This window comes from Choloepus didactylus, chromosome X (assembly GCF_015220235.1).
Source record: "Choloepus didactylus isolate mChoDid1 chromosome X, mChoDid1.pri, whole genome shotgun sequence".
NCBI lineage: Eukaryota > Metazoa > Chordata > Mammalia > Pilosa > Megalonychidae > Choloepus > Choloepus didactylus.
Window position 1 is genome coordinate 113,733,611 of NC_051334.1, and position 27,797 is coordinate 113,761,407.

The following is a 27,797-nucleotide window of genomic DNA, read 5'->3' on the forward strand; positions in this document are numbered from 1 at the left end:
TACAAATATTAGACCAGAGATAAATGAGATAGAGAATTAAAAAAAAATAGAATCACCAAAATCAAATTTGGTTCTTTGAAAAGATAAAATGGACAAAGCTTTAGCCAGATTGACAAAGAAAAAAAGAAAGAAGACACAAATAACAAATATCAGAACTGAAAAGGGGGACATTACCTTCAACCCCACAGAAATAAAAAGGATTCTAAGGGGATACTATGAACAACTGTACATCAACAAATTGGATAACCTAGATGGAATAGACAATATCTTAGAATCACACAAACTACCTATGCTGACTCAGGAAGAAATAGAAGATATCAACAAACTAACAGCTAATAAAGAGATTGAATCAGTAAGCAAAAACCTCCCAACAGAGAAAAGCCCAGGACCAGATGGCTTCACCAATAAATTTTACCAAATATTTCAAGAATTAACCCCTATACTTCTCAGTCTTCAAAAAAATTAAAGAGGAGTTAATATGCCCTAACTCATTCTATGAGGTAATGATGACTGTTTGGGTTTGCTAAAACTGCCAGAATGCAATATACCAGAAATGGGTTGTCTTTTACAATGGGAATTTATTAACATAAAATATTCAGTTCTTAGGCCATGAAAATGTCCAAATTAAGGCATCAACAGGGTGACACCTAGACTCTGAAGGCAGGCTGCTGGCATCTAGGACACTTCTGTCACATGTGAAGGCACATGACTGGCATCTGCTGGTCCTCCACTCATGGGTTTCATTGCTTTCAGCTTCTGGATTCAGTGGATTACTCTCTGAGCTTCTATGGGTACTCTCTTAACTTCTCCAGGGCTTTTCTCTCTCAACTTCCCTCAATTCCATCTCTCATAAAGGACTCCAGTAAGGGGATTAAGACCCACCCTGAATATGGTGGGTGACATGTCAATTGAAATAACCTAATCAAAAGATCCCACCTACAATAGGTCTGCACCCAAAGGAATGGATCAAAAGAGCATTCACTTTTCTGGGATATTTAACAGCTTCAAACTAACACACCCTCATAACAAAGTGAGATAAAGACAACACAAGAAAGGAAAATTATAGACCAATTTCTCTTATGCCTATAGATACAAAAATCCTCAACAAAAATACAAGTAACTCCAATACAACAGCACATCAAAAGAATTATGTATCCCATGATCAGGCAGGATTCATCACAGGTATTAAAATATAGTTCAACATAAGAAAATCAAAAAATATAATATACTACATTAACAGAACTAAGAAAAAAAACCCCAATCATCTCAATTGATGCAGAAAAGGAATTTGACAAAATATAGCATCCTTTCTTGATAAAAACACTTAGAAAATTAGGAATAGAAAGAAACTTCCTCAACATGATAAAGGGCATCTGTGAAAACCCCACAGCTAGCATCATACTCAATGGTGAAAGAATTAGAGCTTTCCCCTAAGATCAGGAACAGGATGAGCATGCCCACTGTCACCACTATTATTGAGCATTATACTGGAAGTTCTTGCCAGAGCAATTAGACAAGTAGAAGAAATAAAATGCATTCAAATTCAAAAAGAAAAAGTAAAATTTTCCTATTTGCAAATGACTTTATTTTATATACAGAGCATCCTGAGAATCCATAACACAGCTACTGAAACTTATAATGAGTTCAGCAACATGGCAGGGACAAGATCAACAGGCAAAAATCTGTAGTGTTTCTATACACTAGTAATTAAAAATCTGAACAGGAATCAAGAAAAATTTCCATTAATAGCAACTGAAAGAATGAAATATCTGGGGATAAATCTTACCATGGACGTAAAGGATTTGTACACAGAAAACTACAAGACATTGCTAAAGTAAACAAATAACACCAAAATAAATAGAAAGATATTCCATGCTCATGGATTGATAAGCTAAATATTGTTAAGATATCAATCCTACCAAAAGTGATATATGTTTTCAAAGCAATCCCAGTCAAACTTCCAACAGCCTTCTTGGCAGAACTGGAAAAGACAATCATCAAATTCATATGGAAGGGTAAGGGCCCCTGAGGAGCCATTCATCTTGAAAAAGAAGAATCTAGTTGGAGGACTCAACTTAACTCATTGTAGGGGATTAGGGCAAAAGATTCTGACCTAAGCAACACTGGAAAAGAGTGAAGTCAGTAAGACAAAAGGCAAACTGACCTGCACATAAGCATTGTTGTAATATCCTTCAAAACCCACATTGATAACATGTTACAAAACTATACTACAATATTACAACCAGGATATTAACATGATACAGTCTACATACATAATAATATACAATATACAATATACATAATGTATATTGTATATTGAAAAAAGTCACTGTGGGGTGGGTAGAATGGGAGAGAAGTATGCATGGCTATAAAAGGGCAACAAGAGGGATCTTTATGCTCATGGTACTGTTCTCTAACTTAACTTTATCTATGATAATATACTGGCTGTGATACTATAATATATGACAAAGTTTTATCATTGGAGGAAATGGTAAAGGGAACATTGGATATCTCTGTATTATTTCATTCTGGTGTGGGGATCCAGGGCCCAGTCTCCCCCTCCCTAGTGGGGAATGAAGCCCCACAGCTTGTAGAAGCCTGTGTGACTGGGACAGAAGTTGAATGTCATCAGACCTCCTCAGGGAAGAAGGTATGTATAAAATGTATCATAAACAAAGCATTGAAACTCTCCTCCCTTGGTCACTGTTGATAACAAACCTGCAGGCCACTGTGTCATGAGACTCTACTGAAACTCTGTTCTCACACCCTATGGAATGTCTTTGTACTAAACTCTTATAAACTGCCCTTGCCCTTCCCACCCTTGTGGAGTACTGAATTCCATTTTCCTGCCAGCTGCCACCGGGAAAAATCCTCTCCTGTTTGTATGTCCTTATAATCCCATGTCTGACTACATATGCCTGGTGTATTCTTTAGTCTTAGGGTTACATTTACATGAGCCCTTCAAGAGCTGGTTTGGAACAGTTGATGAGCCAGCAAGGAGACAAAAGTGCCACTGGCCATAGTGGGCATAAGTTTTTCAAAGGGAGAATCTGTAGGGGTAATATGAAATTTGCATGTATCTTCCATGTGGGGAGGAGTGACTGTTCTCCTTGATGAATGGGGACCAAGGCATGAGTATGGGGATGACCTGAAAACTCCAGCAGGTATGTTAACTGTTTTGCAACAGATAGTAGGATGACTAAATTTGAGTAAGAAGAAAAGAGACTGCCAAATAGTGGCAGTCAGAGCATGGCCTGTTATGAGCCATGCAGATGGCTACCAAGGCAGAACAAGTGGTGAAAGCTACTGTGCACCATTTAGAGGAGAAAGTAAAACTGGAAAGATATATGCACCCTGCCTAGGTAGAAATGAAAGACTCTCTGATAACCTGCTCCAAGTGGATGATCAGTTAGACTATGGCATGCATATATGCCTGAATCAAAGGCCATAAGTTGACTCAGGCTCAAGTCTGGAGGACTTTAGCTATGCTGGGATGGGAACACATGGGACCCTATAGACTTCTCCTTGGAAGAGGAAGGGGAGAAAGAATGAGAGTAGAGAAGGATGAACAGCACTGACAGTTCTACCCCATATTACAACAGAAATGGAAGACATCACAAGATCAACACCCTTGGGTTCAGCAATTCCTACTTCCTGAAAAGAAATTATACATTATTATGAGAAACTATACCACTGCTGAATTGGATGATTTATGGCAGCATTATAGACAAAATCTAAGGAGTCTCTACCCAATTGTCTTCTGAGGTATGGAACACTGGAGCAGAAGGGGTAGTGCTTTCTGGAGGGTAGATGAGTAAATTGGCATCCATTACAACCCATCCTTTGCTATGACAATGCTTCTATGCTACCTCACTTAATGCAAATACCACCTTCTTATTGTTGTGGCTGGTTGATTGGAATAAGGCTGCATAGCCTAATGAAAGGGATATACTGCACAATACCCCCCACTGGAAAATTATGGAGAGGCTACAAGATGCTGTGAAGACACTGCATTGCATACTGCTCCCAAGCATTACTATGAGCCTCTCATGTTTATCCTAAATCCACTAATAGGACAGCTCATTACCCTTGCTGCTCAGGCCATAGACAACCTCAGAGAGGCAGAGAGGCTGTGGAAAAATGAGGCAGGAGTAAGGACATTGGGAAAAGCTCCCCAGGGGCATGATGACTCTAATTGGGTATCCTGAAAGTGGATGTGTGAGGATATCATTGCTGCAGGCACAGAGACAGAAGTTACAGATAGGCAACCTAATGCAGTCCTGGTAAAACTCTGGAGCAAATTGCCTAAGGACCAAAAATTTACTGAAATGAGCTCCCAAGCTTTCAAGGGAAAAGGAAGTCAGGAAAGAAATCACCATTAGGAGCCTGAGCCTAGAAGTCCTCTGCTCCCCTAGAAGAGATATGGCAAGCCCCTTTACCTCTTCCATAGGGAGGAGGTCAAGACCCTCAGGTGCCAACAATCACTGGGGACCCCCAGGATTGGAGGCCACATGTAGAATTAGCCATTTACTGGTCCCCTACTAACCAGCAGCAAGTGTTAGCAATGGTAGATATGGGAGTCAAATTACTTTAATCTATGGAAATGTAGCCTGATTCCAAGGGCCAATACAGGCTATAGATTGCTATGGGGGGAAAATGACACAGGCAAAGCAGCACAGTCTAACTTTACAAATTGGGAGATTGCCCTCCCAAGTGTTTACAGTATATATTTCCCCAATACTGGAATACATTTTAGGAATAGATCTTCTACAGTTTGCCACATTGCAGACCACTGCAGGGAAATCCCACCTCCAGCGTATAGTTATTAAAGTGGTCTTAAAGAGGCATGGAAAATGGTCCCCTCAAAAGGTACCCCCACTTCAGAGTGTCATGGCTACAAAAAATATAAACTCCTGGGAGGGAACCAAGAAATCTCAGACACTATCAAAGAGTTGGAGTGGGTGGAGATCATAATACCCACCCATAGCCCATTCAATAGTCTTGTATGGCCAGTACAAAAGCCTGATGGAATGTGGTGCATAACAATAGATTATCAGGAGTTAAACAAGGTAGCACCACCATTATATGTCACAGTCCCAAACACCACTGGATTATTACAAGGAATTAGTAACCAACTGTGTCAATATAATTTGGTATTGGATCTTGCTAATGCATTATTTAATATCCCTAGAAAGATCAAGCCAGCTTGCATTCACCTTCTTTTGTGGAGGCCAACAATGTACACTTACTGTGCTTCCCCAAGGCTATGTTCATAGCCCAACCATCTGCTATGGTCTCATGGCAAAGGATTTGGCTAAGTGGAAAAGTCCTGCAAATGTAACTCTATTTCACTCTATTGATGATGTAATGTTAACCAGTGAATATCTTTCAGGATTAAAAGAAACCTCCTCAGGCTCATTGCTATCTCAGCTTGAGAGTTTGGGAAGCACAGTCAATTGTGACAAACTGCAATGCCCTGTCTTCTCTGTCAAATTCTTGGGTGTTGTATGGACATGTAAGACAAAAACTATACCTTCTGCGGTAATTAAGAAGGTGCAATGTTTTCCCATGCTGCCAAAACCAAAACAACTAATGGCTTTTGTTCTAGTTTGCTAATGCTGCAGAATGCAAAACACCAGAGATGGATTGGCTTTTATAAAAAGGGGGTTTATTTGGCTACACAGTTACAGTCTTAAGGCCACAAAGTGTCCAAGGTAACACATCAGTAATTGGGTACCTTCACTGGAGGATGGCCAATGGCATCCGGAAAACCTCTGTTAGCTGGGAAGGCACGTGGCTGGCGTCTGCTCCAAAGTTCTGGTTTCAAAATGGCTTTCTCCCAGGACGTTCCTCTCTAGCAAGCTTGCTCCTCTTCAAAACGTCACTCACAGCTGCACTGAGTTCCTTCTCTTTGAGTCAGCACGTTTATATAGCTCCACTGATCAAGGCCCACCCTGAATGGGTGGGGCCACACCTCTGTGGAAATATCCCATCAGTTATCATCTGCAGTTGGGTGGGGCACATCTCCATGCAAACAACCTAATCCAAACGTTCCAACTTAATCCCCACTATTATGTCTGCCCCACAAGATTTCATCAAAGAATATGGCTTTTTCTGGGGGACATAATACATTCAAATTGGCACAGCTTTTTTGGGGTTGTTGGGGTATTGGAGACCTTTGTTCCTGGTTTAGCACAAATGTTAAATCTTTGTATGTTTTGATTAGCAAAAGCCATCTCTGGGGGTGGGATACCTCCCAGCAGGTTCCACTTGAAAAGGCAAAAAGGACAATATCACAGGCACAAGCACTGGGGGTGTAGATCCAGACCTGCCCTGTCAATTGGATATAGCCAGAACTGATATTGGCTTTGGCTGGTGTCTGTGGTAAAGGCAAAATTCTAAATGAATGCCCCTTGGTTTTTGGTCACAATTATGGAAAGGGGCAGAACTGAGATACAACCCCCTGGAAAAGCAATTGTGTGCTGCATATAATGCTTTATTGAAGTGGAGGGATTGACTCAAAGATGCTGAGTCACCTTGAAAGTAGCCTTCCCTTTCCAAGGGTGGATAATGACATGGCTTCTAAGCTACACTCTGGCAGTGTCCAACTGAGGAGACTGACCAAATGGAAAGCCTACCTGCTACAGTGCAACATGTTCAATACCAGCCTTCTGAGTATAGAAATGCATGAGATTCTCAGAACAGTGTCCTATATAGAAAATTCAACAGCTAAATTTGCTGCACCTGAAATAGCTGTTGAGATGCTCACTATAGAAGACATGGTAACCATTCCAAAGTCTGCTTTGTACACTAATGGATCTGCTATTGGGCAGCCTCCCACATGGACAGTTGTAGCAGTGCAACCCAGTGGTGACACTATATGCTGGGAGACTGGTGCTATGAAAAGCAGTCATTGGGCTAAGAGCAGTATGAATGGTAATACTGCATGAACCAGGAGATGCCCTAACTATCTGTACTGGCAGCTGGGCTGTTTACAAAGGCCTTATGACATGGATGGCAACCTGAAAGCAGGAAAAGTGGGCAGTCATAGGTCGCCCCCTCTGGGTACAAGAATTGTGGAAAGACATCTGGGATGCCTGCCAATGACAAAAGGTAACTGTCTATCATGCCCTTACCCACAGTCCCAACATGGTACCTGGGAATGTGGAAGCAGATGCACTTGCACGGCTGAAACCAGGGAAGCAGCAGATAGGCTTCATCAGAAAAGCACCAAGCGTATCAAACCCTGTGGTGTCTGGGCCAGCAGTTTCAGCTACCAATCATGCACCAGCAGCTAGTGGACTAGAGAGTTCCCTTCATGCTCCTTGTGTTGACCACATAGGCTACCACAGCAGATGGTACATATTGGCCAGTTATATATCCTAGTGACCTGGTGGCAAGTGGAATATCTCAGTCCTTTTCCACTTTTGGAGGGGGCAAGGTATGCTTTTACTGCTGTGGACATGACTACAGGACTTTTGTTAGCTTTCCTGGTGGGGAAGGCAAACCAGTGGGTCACCATCTGCTGTTTGGAAAGAATGAGTTCTCTGTATGTCATACCTACACAGAAAGACAGTGATCAAGGGACCCATTTCACTGGACAGATGATCCAAGCATGGACTTTGGACTATGATGTAATGTGAACTTTCCATGTACCTTATAACTCCATAGGTGCAGGCTTTAGAGAAACAATGGTGTCTTCTTAAAATAACAGTTGAAGGATGATAAGAAATCTCTACAACAATGGACTGAAAGGCTTTATCAGGCCCTAACCCATCTGAACTCCATACCACAAGCTGAAGCTCCACCTCCTATTGAAATGGTAAGAGCAGAACCCAAACAGGCACTGAAAATGCAGATTAAAGTGCCAGCTGCTTTACAACCTAAAAGAGTGTTCTGGTTTGCCAGTGCTGCCATTATGCAAAATACCAGAAATTGATTGGATTTCATAAAGGGGATTTATTAGGTTACAAATATACAGTTCTAAGGCCATAAAAGTATCCAAACTAAGGCATCAACAAAAGGATACCTTCACTGAAGAAAGGCTGATGGTGTCCAGAACATCTCTTCCACTGGGAAGGCACGTGACTGGCATCTGCTGGTCCTTTGCACCTGGGTTCTTGTTTCAGAACGGCTTTCTCCAAAATGCCTCTGGGCTTCTGTCTCTCTCAGCTTCTCTCAGCTCCTGTGCATTTTTGCTTGTTCTCCCAGGGTGTTTCTTTCTAAGCATCTGGATGTCTTCTCTTAACTTCTCTGGGGCAAACCCTTAGCTTTGTCTCTTATCTTAGCATCTTCAAACAGTCTTCTGTCTGCATCTCCAAGCATCTCCAAGTGTCTGGGTCTGTGTTGGCTCTTAGCTTCTTCTGCAGGCAAACTCTGGATTCCGTCTCTTAGCTTTTCTCCAAAATGTCTCCCTCAGCTTCTCTGAGCTCCTTGTTTCCATGAGCTCTCTTAAAGGACTCCAGTGATCTAATTAAGACCCATCTGAAATGGGAAGGGTTACATCTCCATGGAAATAATTTAATCAAAGGTCTCACCCACAGTTGGGTGAGTCACATCTACATGGAAACAATCAAAAGATTGAATTAAAGATCATGGCTCTTCTGGGGTCCATAACAGTTTCAAACAGGTGCAAACGGAATGATATATAATTGTTGTTGCCTGTGCTTCAGATCATACAAAGCAGGGAAAGTGAGGTCAATTGGCCTTGGTGTTGGTCTATGCAGCTGCATTTTTTGGGAATCCTAGGTCCCTAGGGAATAGGAATTACCCAAAATACTGTAATAAGGCCTCAGTTTATACAGAAAATAGCTGTTAAAATCTCTATCACCAATCTGGGGCTTCCTATTCATGCAAGAACCTTATGCATGACTATGTAGACCCTTCTTATGCTCAGATTAACAATTGATGTAATGGTAGAAGACTCTCAAGATTTTCACAAGGGAGAATATCTAGTATTTAAAACCTTCCCATAATATTCCTCTGCCTGGTACATTGGTATGAACCAATGAAAATCTAGCATGTATGTTGTTAGATCAGCAGGAATTACCCCTAAAGTTTCCCCACAAACATCTTTCTTTTTGCCCATAGCACCCTAGCAAACATCTTCCTACAGTGGGCTTCAGTGGCAACTCATCCCCACAACTGAACACAGTGTTGAGTTTGCATGGACTTGCCATTTTCAGTTGCTACTGGCCTTCTTTGTGGCATGACTCCTATGAATTGGACTGTGTGGAACAGCCTGTTGGTCTGGCAGAATACAGCACATCAGAAAATCTGGAAAAGAATCTTCTCATTTAAGACCAAAATCAAACTACCATTCTATGAGACTGGGGCTTACATCTCCTCCCTTGTATGGGAAAGGTGAACAAGCCCAGACTTGTATTGGGGTATGCTGTTTGATGGTTTAGGGTGACTGATGGCAATAGCTGTAACAGTAAACCATGTTTCCCCTGTCTGTATGAAGTGATGTGATGTATTTCATGATGTGGTGTAGCTACCTCAAAAATTGTGTAATTTTACTGTTAGACTACAACTCAATAGTCTTTTCTACTGGCAAAATATCCCCAAACAACAAGGGGCATATTCTTCTTCTAAGGGATGACTATGGACCTATGGGCAATATGGTTGGCCCTATTTAACCTATAACTTGACAGGATGCTATATATTGGACAGCCCTATGTCATCACTACCTTATGTGACTCTTTACCCTATACACTTAGTAATTGTGAAATGGTTAAAGCTAGATAGAGAATAAAGTGCACTCCTTGGTGTATTATCCTTTAGCCATTCTTGCACCAGGTGGAGCTGCAATAGTTACTGAAAAACATGTGGCAGCTTTAGCCAATCACAGTGCCCACGCACTTAATGGTTCCAAGATAGCTATATCCTTGCTAAATGAAGAAATAGCACAGCTTAGAAAAGTAGTTTTACAAAATAAAATGTCCTTAGATATCATCTTTGCAGCACAGGGTGGTCCCTGTGCCTTAATTAATGTGCAGTGCTGCAAATATATTCCTGATCATTCACACAATGTTTCATAAGTTTTAAATCTTATGCAAAAGCACATACACAATATTGATCCACTATCAGTAGATCCCTTGTCTGAATGGTTTAATTCCCTTTCTTGGCCCTGGTGGCATCTCTTCATAGGGTTGTAATCTCTGTGTGAGGGACTCCTAGTGTTCTATTGTCTCTTATACTGTTATGGAATATGTATGCGGTGTCTGCCCTGTGGTCAACATAGACTGCTATGTGGGGGTGGGCCATGGGGACACAGAACCCAGGCTCCTCCTCCCTAATGGGGAATGAGGCCCCACATCATGTAGCAGCCTGTATGACTGGGACAGAATTTGGAGGTCATCAGACCTCCTCAGGGAAGAAAGTATGTACAGATAGTATTGTAAACAAAGCAGTGAAACTCCCTCCCCTGATCACTGTTGATAACAAACATCCAGACCCCTGTGCCATGAGACTCTACTGAAACTTTGTTCTCATACCCTATGGAATGTCTTTGTCCTAAACCCTTATAAACAGTCATTGCACTCCCCACCCTAGTGAAGTGCTGACCCTCTTTCCAGCTGGTGGCCACTGGTAGGAAACTTCTCCAGCTTGTAAGTCCTAATAAACCCATATCTGACTCCATACCTGGCATATTTTTTGGTCTTAGGACTATGTCGACCTGAGCCCTTCAAGAGGTGTGTTGGAACCCCTGACATTTTGAATCTACCTTAATTCTACTCTGTCTTCTTCCTATAGAATTTATTACATTCTAATATTCCATATATAATTTATTTATTTCTATTTTTATTGTCTGCCCCTACTAATATATGATATTCATGAAGGCAAGAATCTTTTTCTGTTTTTTCTTGATATATTTCAGTGCCTCTAACAGTACCAGACCATAGCAGTGGTTCAAAAATAATTGAATAAAGTGAAGTAAACATCACAAAAGTATCACTCTATTTATTGTTATATCCAGCTCTGAAGGCATTTCCCTCCAAGAGCTCAAGTCTGAACTTTATTGTGTCTCTCACATCTCTCTTCTTCTATTGGTGATGAGTTAACACTACTACTACTAACATACTTCAGAGTGGCTCTACCTATAGACTCCTATTCCTAGGTTCCTTCCTTTCATGACTATCTGCCTGGTATTCCTAGGAGTCATTTCACATATGATCTAATCTTTTGACCTAACTCAATATTGGCTACCAAATACTCTGCCTCTCACAAAAGTTGTTTTCTACCTATTTGAGAAGAAAATATGAGTACCTTTAAACCTCAACTACCAAGTTTTTCAACAGACCTCAAACTGATACATGTCCCTGTTCCCTCAAAACTTTTCTCCTTCATATTTCCAAGAAAGTTGTATATCTGTCCAATCATCCTTCAGGAAGGACTTCCAGATATTATAGGAGCATAGATATACAGGTTCAGAAGCAAGAGCATCTTTCCATTCTGCTTCTTCCCATCTCCCAATATACAAACACTGCCAGAGCTGTACTTTTACTAGTTATCCTAACTGTTCAAAAGAGTTGTCTGTACTTACTGACTCATCTTCGCAACTCCACTGAAAATGCTCTTGCCAATCAATGACCTCTATGTTACTAAATCCAATGTTCAATTCTCAGTCTTTGTATTAATTGACTTATTATTATTTGACATAATCACCCACTTCCTCTTCCTGAAAATGCTTTTTTCACTTGACTTAGATGATGCCACACATTTTTGGTTTTCCACCCATGGACACTCTTTTCTAATCTTTTGTTTTGCCTTCATGTGAACCTCTAAATATTAGAAAGCTCCAGAGCCTAATTCTCACACTAATTCTGTTCTTTATCTATACTCACCCTCTATGTGATTTCATCTTATTTTGTGGTTATATTACCATATCCACAATGACTCTTCAACTGCCTACTGGACATCTCTAGTATGTCTGTTTTGGTTTGCTAAAGCTGCAGAAATGCAATATACCAGAAAAGAATTGGTTTTTACAATGGGGATTTATTAGCTTAAATATTTTTAGTTCTAAGACCATGCAAATGTGTGAATTAAGGCATCAATAGGAAGATACCTTCTCTGAAGAAAGACTGCTGGCATCTGGGACACCTCTGTCACATGAGAGGGCCCATGGCTGGCATCATCTGGTCTTTCTTTCTCAGGTTTTGTTGCTTTCAGCTTCTGGCTTCACTGGCTTCTTCTCTCAGCTTCTGTAGGTGTTTCCTTGTCTCTCAGCTTCTCTGGTGCTTCTGTGAGCTCTCTTGGCTTTTTCTGTGTGTCCTTTATCCTCTTAAAAAGGACCCTAGTATGAGGATTAAGACCCACCCTGGGGCAACTACCCAATTGAAATAACCTAATCAGAAGTTTCCACCTACAATAGGTCAGCACCCAGATGAATGGATTAAAAGTACATGGCCTTTTCTGGGGTATATAGCAGCTCCAAACTATCTCAATGTCTAATAGATATCTCAAAAATCTCAAATTTAATATGTTTGAAGTGAATTTATTGATGCAACCCCCAAATAAGCAAAAAACATACATACATACAAATAACAGATAGACAAAACTCTGCTCCAACTTCAGTTTTCTCTGTCTCAGTTTAGAGAAATTTAATCCTTCTAGTTGCACAGGGTAAAAACCTTAGAATCATCCTTGACTCCTCTCTTTCTTGTATTCCTTACATATAATTTATCAAGAAATCCTGTTGGCCATACCTTCATAAAATATTTCAAATCAACTAATTCTCATCCCTTCCAGTGCTACTACCCTGTTCCAAGCCACTATCATCTCTCACCTTGTTTGATGTAATAGACTTCTAACTGTTTTTAGTCTTGCTCTTCTATAATCTCAAAAAGCCAGAGTGATCCTTTTTATAGTTGTCAGCTCATGTCTTTCTTCTGCTCAAAACCCTCTAAGGACAACCATCTCACTTAGAACAGTGTTCTTCAAGGCCTTACTTCTCTATCTCTTTTTCCAGTACTCTTCAAATGTTCTTCAAATGTTCTACAAGGCCTTACTTCTCTATCTCTTTTTCCAATACTCTTCATCTCAATAAACTACAGTTATGATGGCCCCTTGCTTTTTGAACATTCTAGGCATGTTTCCAGCTCAGGTTCTTTGTAGTTGCTGTTTCTTCTTCCTGTAATGCTCCTTGTTCAAATAGCCTCATGGCTCGTTCTTTCACCTATTGCAAATCTTTATCCAACTATTATCTTGTTGAGACTTACCTGCCCACTTTATTTAAAATTGCAACTAACTATTCTAGCACTCCCCAGAAATTTGTATATTCCATAACACTTCCTAGCCTAGAATACTGTATAATTTACTTTTCATCTAGCCTATTGTGTCTCACCCTGCTAGAAAATAATATCCATGAGGGCAAGGGATTTTGTCACTTTTTTCACTGCTATGTCACCAGCATGAGGAAGGGAATGCTGAACATGTTAGGTATTCTAGAAGAGTTGGTGAAACTTGAATCATCCTCCACTTCAGCTGTTTTCAAGACTGTTCTTACCTGTACATATGATACTCCCTCAATTAATCCATTCTCACCATTGTTATCTGGGCTTCACTGCACTGACTCAGGTAATTTCTATTGCTTACTGATACTCTCCACCCATAAGTGCTAGTTGCTGCTGTCACCACATGGGCAAAACTTGTCCACCGCCCACCTTCTTGGATCTCCTGTCTGTTCAAATGCCACTGGTCATTCATGCAACCTCAGTACTCCAGACAACTCAGTTTCCATGAGTCATTATCTGTACCATGACAACACACCTCTGAATAATGTATCTCTACTTCTCTTATGAGGATTTTATTGTTATAATCATTTCCTGGGCTTAAGTTTCTTGGAACTGTAAAGAAATGCCTTTATCATATCTTTATACTGGTTTAGAATTGTCCAATAGTAAATACACAAGGAACTCTAGTGACATTGCACTTTAGGTTCCATGCCCACAGCTATTTCATTTCCTAGACACAAAGGTGTTGCTTGGGTGTGGGGTCAGAGTGGGTTCAATGTTGTCAGAATGCCACATACTGTCTTAATACTTCCTGTTCTTCTGTAATCTCCATTTCTATTGCATGGCTTGACTCACATTGCTAAACTCAATATTCTTCCACATTGGATTCACTTTACAGGGCCCTGCAGTCCTTTCTGTTGGGTCCACCTCATACAGTTTGGCAGATGTTCCTATATGTATATAAACCATTAGTGCTCCCTTCCTTCCTTCCTTCCTTCTTTTCTTTCATAGATAGAATCTTGTCCCTTGCAAAGATATTTTCAAGTCCTCATCCCTGGTTCTGTGGAAGTGGGCTCATTTGTATATGGGACCTCTGAAGGTACTATTTGAATGAGATGAAATTGAATCAGAGTGGGCCTTAATCTGTATATATACAGGAAATTTGAAGGCAGTTGGTCAGTAGTAACCAGAGGAGGACACAGGAGAGAGATCACCATGTGATAGAATTGAAGACAGAGCTATGGATTGCTGGCAAGCCACCACCAGAATGCTACAGATTTCAGAGAGAGCCTGATCCTGCCAACCTCTTGACTTTGAACTTCATGCCTCCAAAACTGTGAGATGATAAATTCCTGTTGTTTAAGCCAACCAGTTTGTGGTGTCTCTTATAGCAGCCCTGGCAAATGAAATAATTTCTTTTATTTTGTTTCATTTATTCCTATTTTGGACTATGGTATCAAAGATCATGAGAGGTAATGGGAAAGTATAAAGTACTCTCCTTCTAACATCCCTGGCCTCTACCCACTATATGTCAATAGGATCACTATAGTTGTGACAACCAAAAATGTCTCCAGATATTGCCAAATTTTGCATGGGGGGACAATCCCCCCAAAGTTCAAAACCTCTTCTCAAGATAATATTACTAAAAATTAAAATACTGAGCACTTAAATGATATATTTATCGATTACAAATGTGAATCATTTCAGGAAAATTGTATCAAATATAAACTTAAGGCATTTTTCCTTTGCAATTTCCTCATGTATATAGTTATTATATAAATTTTTGTAATAATCCTGAATGCACAAGGGAATAAAAATGAAATTCAGGAAGCTGTAATTTTTACCAAAAAGATGACATTCTATAGTACTGCAATTGTTGTAAATAAGGTGACATGAAATAGAATAACATAGCTAAATGCTACAAAAATATCAGTACCACTAGCCCTAGCCCTTCTAAGTGACAAAACCCTGCCCTTGTATGTCACAGCTTTTAAATAGTGAGTGAAATTATGGGAGGAAAATAGGCCCACTTTTTTTGTCTTTACTCTTGGAGAACACCAAGAACCTTATTATATCTGTTTTTTTAAAATAATTCAATGCATGCCACAGATTTCTCATACCTGAGCCTATAGTGCCACTTAGTGGTCAGTATGATTCATAGAATAAGCAGGTTTAAAATTTATTTTCTCCTTAATAGTAGGAAAATAGACTTTCTATTTTCTGATTCTGGTACAACACATTCAAAATAACCTAGTGCAGTAGAACTGTAACCCAAATATCAAACAGTTATAGTTTCATCTAAACTCAGGGAGAAAGTATGTTCCCCTCTGATAGATATGGCATTGGAGGCCTAAGCTCAAATGTTCAGGACAGAGTAATCCTTCTTTCTTTTGTCCCATCCCATTATTTTCCAACAGAGATTAGACCAAGGTGGAAGAATCAAAAGAAAAAAAAGCATGTATATATGGTACCAGAATAAAAAATTAAAGGATAAAATATAGGACCATACACCACAGTGAACACTATTGTAAATGATGGACTACAGTTAATATTACAATTATAAAAATGTTCTTTCATGAATTATAATAAATGCACCACATTAATGCAAGGTGTTAATAGGGTGGTATATAGGGAAAAATATACCCTAATGTAAACTATGGACTAGAGTTAATAATACTAATTTAATATTATTTTGTCAATTGTAACAAAGGTACTACACTAATGCAAAGTGTTAACAATATGAAGCTATACTTTTAGATGATTTTTCAGTAAACCTGCAACTTCTCTAATTAAAAATTAAAAAAAAACACACACTCAAACAGTATAGATTTATTCTCTTCTCCAGGATGAAGTTGGGTGTGCAGAGCTGCCATCTATCAGCCCTGACAGGAAGCAGTTTTCAGTGACCCAGAGAGACTGATTGTGGTGGGACTCCTTCCACTGTTCCTTTGGGTTCTTTGTACCAGATAAGTGAAAAGGAGATTTGCCCTTTCTGTACACCTTTATACTGTTCAATAAAATGATCATTTGTTGGAAAAAAATGAAATAAAAGGAGCAGCTGATAGTAGGAGTAAAGAACTCTGGTGTGAGAAGGATGATGGTGACATCCAGTCATACCAGGCAGAATTAATAAGAAGCATTTTTTTAGGGAAGAGGTCTTTATTATTATTGTGTTATGAAAGTAACACATGAACATTACAAATAATTCCATAATTTATAAAGAAAAAATAAGATCATGTGTAGTCCTACCTCCATGTAGGTATTTACCTTTAAAATTTTGTTGGGTTCCATTTTTCTACACAAAATCTCTGTAGAACAGTTTTTTTCTCCATGAAACCAATAGAAAAATTAAACTTAAGATTAATTTCTATTGAGAAACACAGCATCCATTATTCATATGGTTAATTTTTATATAATTGAAAAAGTAATATAGGCACATGACTAAAACTCTAATAATGCAAAGAATAGAAAATGAAAAATAGATATTTTTCCTACCAAGACCACAATTTTTCCCTCCTCAGAGGCAATATCCATTAACATTAAAAGTTATGTAATATAACTTATCCCTTGTTTAATCCCTTTAATGTATTTGAGAGATTTTTCCATATAGGTACATATAGATAAGCTCTATTTTTTAAATGGCATTGCATTCTACTGTATGGATTTACCATGCCTTTTTAACCAATCTCATATGGATGGAAATTCAGTGTTTTCCTCCCCTCTCTAGCCCTGTACTTTATTACAACCAATCCTGCAACAAACATCTTTGTGCATATACCTTCAGTTCATGTGTGGCATGTGTGAGCATATCTGTAGTATATATTTCTAGAAGTATAATTGCTGGATAAAAGATAATATGTGTGCTGAAATCTATTGTTGAATTACCCTGCAAAGAGGTTGGAGCAACAGCACGTGCAAGAGACTCTACTTCTCCACACCTTTGTCAATGATGGATGATAGCAAAATCTTTGACATTTGCCAATCTTATATAGGAAATGTGTCTTTGTAATCATTCCCATTTCCTTTATGTGGACCAAACATATTTTCTTAGGTTTATGTTATTTATATTTCTTTGCTCATGTCTTCACATGGTTTTTATAGGGTTTGTTTTAGTTGAATTCCACTACAAGCAAAGTTTGCTAAAAGGACTTGAGTTCAGATCTTTTATTTGGGAAGTGATCTCATAGGGCAACATAAGGATACATTATTTAGGTCACTTCTGTAAATAATGGAGACTAGATTCCACCAGGACCTCCTGAGAAATGTACACAGCTTTTCCAAGTATTGTCCACTTGATGGTTGAGTCTGAAGGCATTTCTCTACTGGCTTCTGTCCCCTATAGGGATTTCCCATGGGCAGTGTTAATGCCACAATATTTCCTGGCTGTGCTTGTGTGCAGGCTGCAGAGTCTCTGGGTCCAATGGTATTGGAGAAGGTCTTGAGGCAGAAAACAGAAAAGTGAGTCAGTCTGCTTTGAGATGGTTTGATGTCATATAGAAATGAGTCTGAGCTTTCATGGAAAAATCTACTGCTTATGAGCTGAAATCAGAAGTTGTAGGTCAAGGAGATATGACATGGAACACCACAAGTGTTTGCCTCAAGGTTGTGCAATTTTTCCTATTTTATACAAATCTCTGCTTTTTGCCACCCATGTTTCAAACAGTTTTCCAGTTTGCCATTTGTCTTTGACTTGGGCTATATTTATTTTCAAAGTTTTTTCCCTTTTAGTCAGATTTTTAATTATTTTTCATTATGGTTTCTGGGTTATATGTCTCCCTTAAAAAGGCCTTTTTTAAATAAAAGGGATTTTTAAAAACTCTCCTATAGTTTCAATGGGAAGTTTTATGGTTTCATACATTAACATCTTTGATTCATTTGAAATTTATTTTTGTGAAACATATGGCAGAAATCCAGCCATGCTTTTCTCAAAAGAGCAAATTTTAGGGAAAAGATGGAACAGATTCATATCTCTCTGTGCTCCCCCCTACACACACACTAGAACTATAAAACCTGGATATAGAATGCAGACAGAAACCAAAGGAGAACTCTGAAAGGTAGTAAAAGGAAGGCAAGTTGGTTTGAGACTTCCAAGACTTTTGAAACACTGTGGTAGGGGTGACAAGTCTCCCTTACCAACAGAGGAAGGACATGGAAATGGCATTTCTAGACCTCAGGTTGAGCAACAAAGGCAGCATGTGTAGGCTTATTACTCCCAAAATCTAATAGGAGTCCCTCAAACAATATCAGGCAAGCCTGACACCACCAGCAAGGAATATTTATCAGGTCCCACCAGAAGTACTCTCCTTCCCCATTGGGCACAAGACTTTGCTCCCAAACTGAGAGATATTGAATCAGTCAGGCAATACTTGCAAGAAGGACCCTGCCATAACAACTGTAAAAATCCCCTTAATACAATATACAAAATATCCAGGACACAATAAAAATCACCTGTAACACCAAGAAACAGGGAAATCACAACTAAATGAGATAAGGCAATCAACTGACAACAACAGTGAGATGAATCAGATTTTGGAATCATCTGGCAAGGCTATTAAAGCAATCATAAAAATATTTCAACAATCAATTCCAAATTCCATTGAAGAAATGAAAAATTAGAAAATTTTAGCAAAGAAATAAATTATTAAAAATGGAAATTGAATATTGAAGAAAAATAAAATAGAACTGACAGTACCTAACTTCAAAATTGCTTTAAAGCTACAATAATAAAGACAGTGTGGTATTTGCAAAACAAATAGACAATAGACCTATGGAATAATGGAGCACTGAGAAGTGGACCCATGCAAAGTCAATTAATCTTTGACAAAGGAGCAAAGAAAATTAAATGGAGAAATGGTAGTCTTCTCAACAAATGGTGCTGGAACAACTGGATATCATATGCAAAAATAAAAGAATGTAAACACAGACCTTAAAACTTTCACAAGAATTAACCCAAAATGGATCATAGACCTAAATAGATAATACAAAACTATAAAACTTCTAGAAGAAAACATAGGAGAAAATCTAGGTGACCTTGTATTTGGTGATGATATTTTACCTAGAACACCTAAAGCACAATCCATAAAAGAAAACATTGTTAAGTTGGACTTCACTAAAATTTAAAATAATTGCTCCATGAAAGACACTGTTAAGAGAATAAAAAGACAAGCCACAGATAGGGAGAAAGTATTTGCAAAATCCATAACTGATAAAAGACTTGGATTCAAAATGTACAAAGAGCTCTTAAAACTCAACAATAAGAAAACAAATAACACAATTTAAAAGCAAGCAAAAGAACTGAATAGGCACCTCACCAAAGAAGATATTCATGTGGAATATAAGCATATGAAAAGGTGTTCAACATCAGATGGCATTAAGAAACTGCAAATTAAAACAATAATGAAATACCAATACCCACCTATTAGAATCACTAAAATCCAAGAACACTGACTACACCAAATGCCTATTATGATGTGGGGCAATAGCAGCACTCACTTATTGCTTTTGGAAATGCAAATTGTGTGGCCACTTTGGAAGATGGTTTGGCAGTTTCTTAGAAACTAAACATAGTTTTACCATGTGATCCCTCAATTGTGTTCCTAGGTATTTATCCAAATGAGTTGAAAACTATGCTCACACAAAATCCTGCACACAAACATTTATATCAGCTGTTCCAGTTTGCTAATGCTGCCATTATGCAAAATACCAGAAATGGATTGACTTTTCTTAAGTAGTTTTATTTGGTTACAAATTTACAGTTCTATGGTCCTCAAAGTGTCCAAACTAAGGTGTCAACAAGAGGATACCTTCACTGAAGAATGGCCAATGGTGTCTGGAACACCTCTGTCAGCTGGGAAGGCATGTGGTTGGTGTCTGCCAGTCCTTTGTTTCTGGGTTGTTTCAAAATGGTTTTATCCAAAATGCCTCTGGGCTTCTCACTTAGCTCCTCTCTCTCAGCTCTTGCGCATCCTTGCTTCTTTCTCCCAGGGCATTTCTCTCTAAGCATCTGGGAGTCCTCTCTTAGCTTCTCTGGGGCAAACTCTGGTCTTTGTCTCTAAGCTTAGCATCTCCAAACATCCTTCTATCCCATCTCCAAACATCTTCAAGCATCTCTGTCAGCTCCTGGCATCTCTGTCAGCTCCCAAACATCTCTTAAAGGACTCCAGTGATCTAATTAATACCCAGCCTGAATGGGTGGGGCCATACTTCCATGGAAATAATTCAATAAGAGGTTCCACCCTAATCAACAGACTAATCAGTGTGTGCCCACAAGATTGTATTAAACAATATGGCTTTTCTGGGGGACAAAATATATTCAAACCATTATAACAGTTTTATTCATAATTGCCCAAACTCAGAAGCAACAAAGATGTCTTTCCTACTGATCTGTGTGTGATTTAAAGATCAAGTTATAAATACAATTGAAATATATTTTATACAGTTTTGAAAGGGGTCTTTTAGCACTTCTAAATATAGTGGCATTGTCATTGACACTTTGGATTCATTATTTGATTAACAAACCTTTATTTTTGCTGCATTTCCTAAAATACTTTTCCCAAAACTACAGTAAGTCTTCCTATAGTCCTTCTTTTATGCAGATTTTTATTGTTATATTTCATAATCAGGTAAGCAGTGCCTAGAGGGAAATTTATAGCTGAAAATGCCTATATTTAAAGAGAAGAAAGATATCAAATTAATAACCTAACTTTTCAACTATAGAAACTAGAAAAGAAGAGCAAACTAAACCCAAAGCTAGTGGAATGAAGGAAATAAAAAGATTAGTGGGGAGATAAAAACAATAGAGAGCATCTACAAAACCAAAAACTGATTCTCTGAAAATATCAATAAAATTAACAAATCTTTAGCTACACTGACAAAGAAAAAAAGGGAGACACAAATAACTAAAAATAAAATTAAAGTGGGAGCATTACTACTAATATTACAGAAGTGAAAAGGATTATAAGATGTTACTATGAGCAATTGTGAGCAAACAAATTAGATGATTTAGATGAACTAGACAAATTCTTAGAAGCACACAAATTATCTAGTCTGACTCAAGGAGAAATTGAAAATCTTAAGAGACCTATAAAAAATAAAGGGATGATTGTGGGAAGATGGTGGAGTATGAGGCTCTAGAATTCAATCCACCAGAACAACTATTAACAGTCAGGAACTGTGTGAAACAACTGTTTTGCAACTCTGGATGCCAAAAGAATATTATAGGAGAGGCGGGGCAAGATGGCAGACTGGTGAGCTGTATGTTTTAGTTACTCCTCCAGGAAAGTAGGTAAAAAGCCAGGAACTGCGTGGACTGGACACCACAGAGCAATCTGTCTTTGGGCATACTTCATACAACACTCATGAAAACGTGGAACTGCTGAGATCAGCGAAATCTGTAAGTTTTTGCGGCCAGGGGACCCGCGCCCCTCCCTGCCAGGCTCAGTCCCGGGGGAGGAGGGGCTGTCAGCTCCAGGAAGGAGAAGGGAGAATTGCAGTGGCTGCTCTCATCGGAAACTCATTCTACTGATTCAAACTCCAACCATAGATAGACTGAGGCCAGACACCAGAGACTCTGAGAGCAGCCAGCCCAGCAGAGAGGAGACGGGCATAGAAGGAAAACAACACGAGAAGCTCCAAAGTAAAAGCAGAGGATTTTTGGAGTTCTGGTGAACACAGAAAGGGGAAGGGCGGAGATCAGGCCTTGAGGCGCATATGCAAATCCCGAAGCAAGGCTGATCTCTCTGCCCAGGGCACCTTTCCTTAATGGCCCTGGTTGCTTTGTCTATTAGCATTTCAATAACCCATTAGATCTCTGAGGAGGGCCGTTTTTTTTTTTTTTTTTTTTTTTTTTTTTTTTTTTTTAAATCCTTTTTGCTTTTTCTAAAACAATTACTCTAAGAAGCTCAATACAGAAAGCTTCAAAGAATTGAAATTTGGGCACGTCAAGTCAAGAGCAGAACTAAGAGAGCTCTGAGACAAAAGGCAATAATCCAGTGGCTGAGAAAATTCACTAAACAACACAACTTCCCAAGAAAAGGGGGGTGTCCGCTCACAGCCACCATCCTGGTGGACAGGAAACACTCCTGCCCATCGCCAGCCCCATAGCCCAGAGCTGCCCCAGACAACCCAGTGTGACGGAAGTGCTTCAAATAACAGGCACACACCACAAAACTGGGCGTGGACATTAGCCTTCCCTGCAACCTCAGCTGAATGTCCCAGAGCTGGGAAGGGGGAGCAGTGTGAATTAACAGAGCCCCATTCAGCCATCATTTGAGCAGACTGGGACCCTCCCAACACAGCCCAGCAGCCCAGAACTGCCCTGGGGGGACGGCACTCACCTGTGACATAGCACAGTCATCCCTCAACAGAGGACCCGGGGTGCACAGCCTGGAAGAGGGGCCCACTTGCAAGTCTCAGGAGCCATACGCCAATACCAAAGACTTGTGGGTCAGTGGCAGAGACAAACTGTGGCAGGACTGAACTGAAGGATTAGACTATTGCAGTAGCTTTAAAACTCTAGGATCATCAGGGAGATTTGATTGTTAGGGCCACCACCCCTCCCCGACTGCCCAGAAACACGCCCCACATACAGGGCAGGCAACACCAACTACACACGCAAGCTTGGGACACCAATTGGGCCCCACAAGACTCACTCCCCCACTCACCAAAAAGGCTAAGCAGGGGAGATCTGGCTTGTGGAGAACAGGTGGCTCGTGGACGCCACCTGCTGGTTAGTTAGAGAAAGTGTACTCCACGAAGCTGTAGATCTGATAAATTAGAGATAAGGACTTCAACTGGTCTACAAACCCTAAAAGAACCCTATCAAGGACAGCAAATGCCACGAGGCCAAAAACAACAGAAAATTATAAAGCATATGAAAAAACCAGACGATATGGATAACCCAAGCCCAAGCACCCAAATCAAAAGACCAGAAGAGACACACCTAGAGCAGCTACTCAAAGATCTAAAGATGAACAATGAGACCCTAGTACGGGATATGAAGGAAATCAAGAAGACCCTAGAAGAGCATAAAGAAGACATTGCAAGACTAAATAAAAAAATGGATGATCTTATGGAAATTAAAGAAACTGTTGACCAAATTAAAAAGATTCTGGACACTCATAGTACAAGACTAGAGGAAGTTGAACAACGAATCAGTGACCTGGAAGATGACAGAATGGAAAATGAAAGCATAAAAGAAAGAATGGGGAAAAAAATTGAGAAACTCGAAATGGACCTCAGGGATATGATAGATAATATGAAACGTCCGAATATAAGACTCATTGGTGTCCCAGAAGGGGAAGAAAAGGGTAAAGGTCTAGGAAGAGTATTCAAAGAAATTGTTGGGGAAAACTTCCCAAATCTTCTAAACAACATAAATACACAAATCATAAATGCTCAGCGAACTCCAAATAGAATAAATCCAAAAAAACCCACTCCGAGACATATACTGATCACACTGTCAAACATAGAAGAGAAGGAGCAAGTTCTGAAAGCAGCAAGAGAAAAGCAATTCACCACATACAAAGGAAACAGCATAAGACTAAGTAGTGACTACTCAGCAGCCACCATGGAGGCGAGAAGGCAATGGCACGATATATTTAAAATTCTGAGAGAGAGGAATTTCCAGCCAAGAATACTTTATCCAGCAAAGCTCTCCTTCAAATTTGAGGGAGAGCTTAAATTTTTCACAGACAAAGAAATGCTGAGAGAATTTGCTAACAAGAGACCTGCCCTACTGGAGATACTAAAGGGAGCCCTACAGACAGAGAAACAAAGACAGGACAGAGAGACTTGGAGAAAGGTTCAGTACTAAAGAGATTCGGTATGGGTACAATAAAGGATATTAATAGAGAGAGGGAAAAATATGGCAAACATAATCCAAAGGATAAGATGGCCGATTCAAGAAATGCCTTCACGGTTTTAACGTTGAATGTAAATGGATTAAACTCCCCAATTAAAAGATATAGATTCGCAGAATGGATCAAAAAAAATGAACCATCAATATGTTGCATACAAGAGACTCATCTTAGACACAGGGACACAAAGAAATTGAAAGTGAAAGGATGGAAAAAAATATTTCATGCAAGCTACAGCCAAAAGAAAGCAGGTGTAGCAATATTAATCTCAGATAAAATAGACTTCAAATGCAGGGATGTTTTGAGAGACAAAGAAGGCCACTACATACTAATAAAAGGGGCAATTCAGCAAGAAGAAATAACAATCGTAAATGTCTATGCACCCAATCAAGGTGCCACAAAATACATGAGAGAAACATTGGCAAAACTAAAGGAAGCAATTGATGTTTCCACAATAATTGTGGGAGACTTCAACACATCACTCTCTCCTATAGATAGATCAACCAGACAGAAGACCAATAAGGAAATTGAAAACCTAAACAATCTGATAAATGAATTAGATTTAACAGACATCTACAGGACATTACATCCCAAATCACCAGGATACACATACTTTTCTAGTGCTCACGGAACTTTCTCCAGAATAGATCATATGCTGGGACATAAAACAAGCCTCAATAAATTTAAAAAGATTGAAATTATTCAAAGCACATTCTCTGACCACAATGGAATACAATTAGAAGTCAATAACCATCAGAGACTTAGAAAATTCACAAATACCTGGAGGTTAAACAACACACTCCTAAACAATCAGTGGGTTAAAGAAGAAATAGCAAGAGAAATTGCTAAATATATAGAGACGAATGAAAATGAGAACACAACATACCAAAACCTATGGGATGCAGCAAAAGCAGTGCTAAGGGGGAAATTTATAGCACTAAACGCATATATTAAAAAGGAAGAAAGAGCCAAAATCAAAGAACTAATGGATCAACTGAAGAAGCTAGAAAATGAACAGCAAACCAATCCTAAACCAAGTAGAAGAAAGAAATAACAAGGATTAAAGCAGAAATAAATGACATAGAGAACAAAAAAACAATAGAAAGGATAAATATCACCAAAAGTTGGTTCTTTGAGAAGATCAACAAGATTGACAAGCCCCTAGCTAGACTGACAAAATCAAAAAGAGAGAAGACCCATATAAACAAAATAATGAATGAAAAAGGTGACATAACTGCAGATCCAGAAGAAATTAAAAAAATTATAAGAGGATATTATGAACAACTGTATGGCAACAAACTGGATAATGTAGAAGAAATGGACAATTTCCTGGAAACATATGAACAACCTAGACTGACCAGAGAAGAAATAGAAGACCTCAACCAACCCATCACAAGCAAAGAGATCCAATCAGTCATCAAAAATCTTCCCACAAATAAATGCCCAGGGCCAGATGGCTTCACAGGGGAATTCTACCAAACTTTCCAGAAAGATCTGACACCAATCTTACTCAAACTCTTTCAAAACATTGAAAAAAATGGAACACTACCTAACTCATTTTATGAAGCTAACATCAATCTAATACCAAAACCAGGCAAAGATGCTACAAAAAAGGAAAACTACCGGCCAATCTCCCTAATGAATATAGATGCAAAAATCCTCAACAAAATACTTGCAAATCGAATCCAAAGACACATTAAAAAAATCATACACCATGACCAAGTGGGGTTCATTCCAGGCATGCAAGGATGGTTCAACATCAGAAAAACAATCAATGTATTACAACACATTAAAAACTCGAAAGGGAAAAATCAATTGATCATCTCAATAGATGCTGAAAAAGCATTTGACAAAATCCAACATCCGTTTTTGATAAAAACACTTCAAAAGGTAGGAATTGAAGGAAACTTCCTCAACATGATAAAGAGCATATATGAAAAACCCACAGCCAGCATAGTACTCAATGGTGAGAGACTGAAAGCCTTCCCTCTAAGATCAGGAACAAGACAAGGATGCCCGCTGTCACCACTGTTATTCAACATTGTGCTGGAAGTGCTAGCCAGGGCAATCCGGCAAGACAAAGAAATAAAAGGCATCCAAATTGGAAAAGAAGAAGTAAAACTGTCATTGTTTGCAGATGATATGATCTTATATCTAGAAAACCCTGAGAAATCAACGATACACCTACTAGAGCTAATAAACAAATTTAGCAAAGTAGCGGGATACAAGATTAATGCACATAAGTCAGTAATGTTTCTATATGCTAGAAATGAACAAACTGAAGAGACACTCAAGAAAAAGATACCATTTTCAATAGCAACTAAAAAAATCAAGTACCTAGGAATCAACTTAACCAAAGATGTAAAAGACCTATACAAAGAAAACTACATAACTCTACTAAAAGAAATAGAAGGGGACCTTAAAAGATGGAAAAATATTCCATGTTCATGGATAGGAAGGCTAAATGTCATTAAGATGTCAATTCTACCCAAACTCATCTACAGATTCAATGCAATCCCAATCAAAATTCCAACAACCTACTTTGCAGACTTGGAAAAGCTAGTTATCAAATTTATTTGGAAAGGGAAGATGCCTCGAATTGCTAAAGACACTCTAAAAAAGAAAAACGAAGTGGGAGGACTTACACTCCCTGACTTTGAAGCTTATTATAAAGCCACAGTTGCCAAGACAGCATGGTACTGGCACAAAGATAGACATATAGATCAATGGAATCGAATTGAGAATTCAGAGATAGACCCTCAGATCTATGGCCGACTGATCTTTGATAAGGCCCCCAAAGTCACCGAACTGAGCCATAATGGTCTTTTCAACAAATGGGGCTGGGAGAGTTGGATATCCATATCCAAAAGAATGAAAGAGGACCCCTACCTCACCCCGTACACAAAAATTAACTCAAAATGGACCAAAGATCTCAATATAAAAGAAAGTACCATAAAACTCCTAGAAGATAATGTAGGAAAACATCTTCAAGACCTTGTATTAGGAGGCCACTTCCTAGACTTTACACCCAAAGCACAAGCAACAAAAGAGAAAATAGATAAATGGGAACTCCTCAAGCTTAGAAGTTTCTGCACCTCAAAGGAATTTCTCAAAAAGGTAAAGAGGCAGCCAACTCAATGGGAAAAAATTTTTGGAAACCATGTATCTGACAAAAGACTGATATCTTGCATATACAAAGAAATCCTACAACTCAATGACAATAGTACAGACAGCCCAATTATAAAATGGGCAAAAGATATGAAAAGACAGTTCTCTGAAGAGGAAATACAAATGACCAAGAAACACATGAAAAAATGTTCAGCTTCACTAGCTATTAGAGAGATGCAAATTAAGACCACAATGAGATACCATCTAACACCGGTTAGAATGGCTGCCATTAAACAAACAGGAAACTACAAATGCTGGAGGGGATGTGGAGAAATTGGAACTCTTATTCATTGTTGGTGGGACTGTATAATGGTTCAGCCACTCTGGAAGTCAGTCTGGCAGTTCCTTAGAAAACTAGATATAGAGCTACCATTCGATCCAGCGATTGCACTCCTCGGTATATACCCGGAAGATCGGAAAGCAGTGACACGAACAGATATCTGCACGCCAATGTTCATAGCAGCATTATTCACAATTGCCAAGAGATGGAAACAACCCAAATGTCCTTCAACAGATGAGTGGATAAATAAAA